Genomic DNA, 4,848 nt, shown 5'->3' on the forward strand with positions numbered 1-4,848 from the left:
GTTGTTAGATAAACATTCCAATATATAGAAATCCACTGTATTTATATGGAACAGTAATAAATAGTTAGAAATAAATTTTAAATTGTTAAAATTATAATATCATCAAAGTCATTATCTACCTATCATCTATCTATCTGAGCATATGCAAGAAATCTGTACATTATTGATAAAACAAAAGGTGAGCAAAGGTGTAAAAATGGCCAAGACAATTTTAAAGAACAAAGTTGGAAGCCTTATTCTAATGACTATCAAAATCAGAAATCTGAAAGAATTAAGACAGTAGGGCATCCGTGTAAGATAAAATGCAGACCAATGATATGGAATAAGAAATCAAGAAATCATACGTATACAAATATTTATAACAAAATGTAGCCCTGCAGAGGTTTATGAAAATATTGGCCTTTTCAATTAGTGGTGTTAGGTGAATTATATTTCTCCTCTGGGGGGGCGAATCTTGACTCACACATAAGACTATACAGTATTAGGTCCAGTGAATCGCAGATGTAAGTGTTAAAGGCAAAATTAAACTTGTGAGATGTAAGATGATACCTTCATAATAACAGAAGATAAAATTTTCTAAAACAGGGCATAAATTTTTTAAATGAAGAAAAATTGGTGAATTAAATTTTTAGATTAAAGCTTTCTCATCAAATTCCATTATTAAGAAAGTTAAAACACAAGCTATGGAGTGAAAGGACATATTTGCAATACATTCATCCAACAAATAACTTATATCCTGAAAATATAGATAATTCTCACAAATCATTATGAAAAGACGAACTAATTTTTCAAGAATGAAGAAAAATACTACCAAAGAGGCACTTCACAAATTATGCAATAAATATATGAAAGGTTTCTAAACCTCATTAGTCATCAGAGAGATATAAGAGAAAAACAGAATTACATGTCAGCCTACCCTTATTAGAACAGCAAAAATAAGAAAGAATAACAATTATGAAGTATATACCCTGCAGGTAAGAGTAAACTGGTTTAGCTAATTTAAAAGCTATTTAGCAGTATCAACTAATGCTGAATATACACATACTCTATGACCAAATAATTCTATCACTCGATAGAAATGTTTACATATGTTCACCAAAAGATATGTGCAGAAATATTTCTGGCTGCACAATTCATAATAGCCCCAGACTAGTAACAATACAAATAGTCAAGAACAGTTGAACGGTTAAGTATGTTACATTAATGCAATGAAACACTGTGCAGCAATGAGAATAAATTTTCTATATGTAACAGAACAGAAAATTCTCACAAATGTAATATTGAGAAAAGGCAGATACAAAAGAGAATATGCTATAAGACTTTAATTTTAAAAATGTTCAAAAATAAGCAAAACTAATGTACAGTGTTTACAATTCAAGATTATGTTTATCTTCAGATAGAAAGCTGTTGGTAGACATTGACAGAAAAGTATAGGAAGGACTTCTGGATTGCTAACAAAGAATTTGTTTTTCTTCTGGTAATTATTATTCATGTGTATTCATTCTGTGAAAATTCATCTAGCTGTGGTTATAATTTTTGTACTTTTTCTCGATTTGTTATATTTCAACAAAATTTATTATATAAGTAGAAAATGTTACTAAAACATGAATCAAACAGCCAGATAACTAACAGCCAGATATGTAAGCATTCATACTATCATCTACAATCAGATGTTTGATATCTTCTTTTAGACCACGTTCAATTGTTTAAAATTTTCCAATAATTTAAAAAATAAAAATAAAGTATTTGAGGAAATGTGACATTTTAAATACCAATTAATTTTATCCAAATAATACATAGGTTTGAAGGTTTTCATTTAAAAAAAAAATTATGTTTGCATTATTCTCATTTAGATCCTACAGTTCCTTGCAAAACAGATTCTTAAATATTTTATATCATATATTGCTTTTGAATAGTCAACAAAAATAGGAAACGATGTTATCAGTTCCATTGTGTAAAATTATAATGATTGTATTTGATTTGTATTGCAGCTATCTAGGATATATTCTTGAAACCAAGAATTTATTGGACAGATATGGAACAGCTTAATTCTGAAAAGAAATTTTTGAAAGTAATATTCAAGATTGATGAGATGAAAAAGAATTCTAGGGCTGTAGGTATGAGGAATCAAAAAATAGTCTCCTTAGATGCCTCCATTGGTATTCATCAGTTTAAATTACATGGGCTCATTGGTTATTTTAATAGTTCAAACTGCAAATTAAATCATCTGAGTGATATCACATGGTTACATGCCTACTCTTGGCCAGTGAAGACAGGAAAACTTGATAGGCCTTTCTAAAAATAAAGATGAATTGGTAGTTTCCAAAATTGGGAGATACTGCCCCAAAAAGGAATAGGGATACAATTATGCAAATCCATAGCTAGTCTCCCCACCCCTCCTCCAACACCCCAGATTCTGGAAATAATGTTTAGGTTGCTGATTTGAGGTACTTCTTATTTTATAAGGTAGGCATTTATAATTTTATATATACCTCTCATATGTATCATTACCTCTGTGAACCCTGAGAATGAAGATACCTACCGAGAAGGACTCTTGGTGTCTAACTGGGCTCAAATTTAAAAACGTAGCCTAGTAGCCATTTTTAAACAGTGGCCTCTAACGCAAACTGTACTTTAGGAGTAAGCCTGCGCTGAATCGCCTATTTGCACTGCGTTCTTTCCCTTAGAGCCAGCCCCTATAAAGAAGTTCCTGAAATAGTATTTCAACCAATAGGACAGAGGATTTCCCCATCCTCTGGAGCTAAAGAGTTATAGCCCCCATCAGCATCTTCACTGACCAATCAGAGTGGCTCCATTCTGACGAATCAGGACAGTGTCGTTTGGACCATCCAGACTGAAAGGATTTAGAGTCCTCATTTGCATGAGGATGGGCCAATCAGGGACCAGAGGTGGAGACTCCTGTCTATATAAGTCAGCTTCCCTGGGCCATGGAGAGCTCGTTTTCTCTTTCCTTTTCCACCGAAGTGTGTGTTTCTCAGGCAAGAACTAAAACACCAAAGCTGAAACACTGAAGATATCTTAAAAGAGTAGACAAGAGCAGAGCAGGGCTGTCTAGCTGGAGAGGGTCCTGGCCCAGGGCCATCTGCAGCCATGCTGCTTCATAACTGAGCTATAACACTATTGAGCTGTTCTATAACCATGCTGTTCTCACAGCCCTGCTGTATCCCAACTGAGCTGTTGACTCTGAAAAAAGTTTCCCTATTTATCAAACCCCATATTGGGGATTCCTGTTGGTTTTGAATTGGCACCAATGACCATCAGTTGACCCCTCCAATATATGAAACCAAATTACCTCGTTCTCATTTTCCAAAGTCTTTCATAGTTTGCTGGCACACTGTTCTTTATTCCCCCTCCTCTTTGGCTCCTAGAACATTGTAATAATCAATAGATTTACTTCTTTGGTTTACTTTTGTGCATATGTTCTACTCTTAAAGACTTTTTTGCTGTCCTTATCTTCCTTTTATCTGCTCTTTATTACATTTGTTAGTTTTCTCACATTTATTTATCTATCACTAAAGTCATTTTTCCAAGCTCTAGTTTAGCATTTCAAAGATTCTGCTGTATACTTTAACCTAGAAAACTCACTAAACCTTCAAATATTAAAATATTTTACTCATGCTTAAATATGGAACTTCTCTATTTTTCTCTGTATCCTCTTTTCTCTTTATATCCCATTTTCCTTGTCACATGAAATAATCAAAGAAATTTAATTTAGAGATATGTAAATATGTCTTCTCTTTACTATTTAAATTTAGCTTTAACATGAATTACATCATCTCTATTTAAGTCATATTTCTTTAATACTTATGACTTTATCTCAAATTTTATTGTAAGAATAATAAACATCCTTTGAAATTGCTATTATTTCCATAGTAATGATATAGAAAGTATTGATAACCAGAAAAATGAAAAGAGATTTGCTGGCTGATTTCCTACATAGGCTAATTTGTAAGGTTGGTAATTGTACTTAAAATTAGCCCAAAGAAATATTTCATAATTGGCTTTTAATTGGAGACTAGATTGCAGATGATTAAGTATGTGCAATTTATACATAAAATATCTGATAATTTTAGTAAATGTTCATCTCTCAAAAGTGAATTTAACATTTATTTTAATAAATGCAAAGAGAAAAACAATCTAGAATTAAAGTCAGAGATAACAAAATACTAAGAATTTTATATGGCATAATTTTAATACTCAAGGAATATATCATCTATGGTAAAATAACAGTGGTATATGTATTATTTTTTGCAAATCTTATTTATGATTATAAACACAAATCTCTATGTCTTGTTCTACTTAAAAAATACAAAGATATTAAATTTCAATCTGATTTAATTTTTGCAACTATATTTTTTTCAATCCTCCAAGAAAGAAAAAATTTCAACAAGCATATCTTGTCAAGTTCTTAACTAAAATATAGTGAGTAGTAGTATATTATTAATGTTTTTATTCACTTTGAATTCATTAAAATTCAGATTTTATTTTTAAATGACTAATACAATTACATAAATACATGCATATAAGATTATTAATTTCATTTTATTAAGCCAAAACAGGCAACACAAAAGCTTAAACGTGTTTTCCTAAAATATTTTATATTATTAAATAATACTATCAGTTTTTAAGTAGAAAGTAATTTTTCGCTGTTTCATTTTATTTTGTGCAAATACACATTTAAAATTCTGCAACATCAATAAAGTCTGTAACAAAGTTAGTAATGCAGTCATTTAAGTTATACTTATTACTTTCAGATCCCTGAAAACAGGAAACATCTGAAAAGTTCTTTTCTTATGTTTGTTGGAAAATTAGTGATAAAAATTTCTG

The sequence above is a fragment of the Pteropus medius genome, unplaced genomic scaffold (genome assembly GCF_902729225.1).
Source record: "Pteropus medius unplaced genomic scaffold, Ma_sr-lr_union100, whole genome shotgun sequence".
In the NCBI taxonomy this organism is placed as follows: Eukaryota; Metazoa; Chordata; class Mammalia; order Chiroptera; family Pteropodidae; genus Pteropus; species Pteropus medius.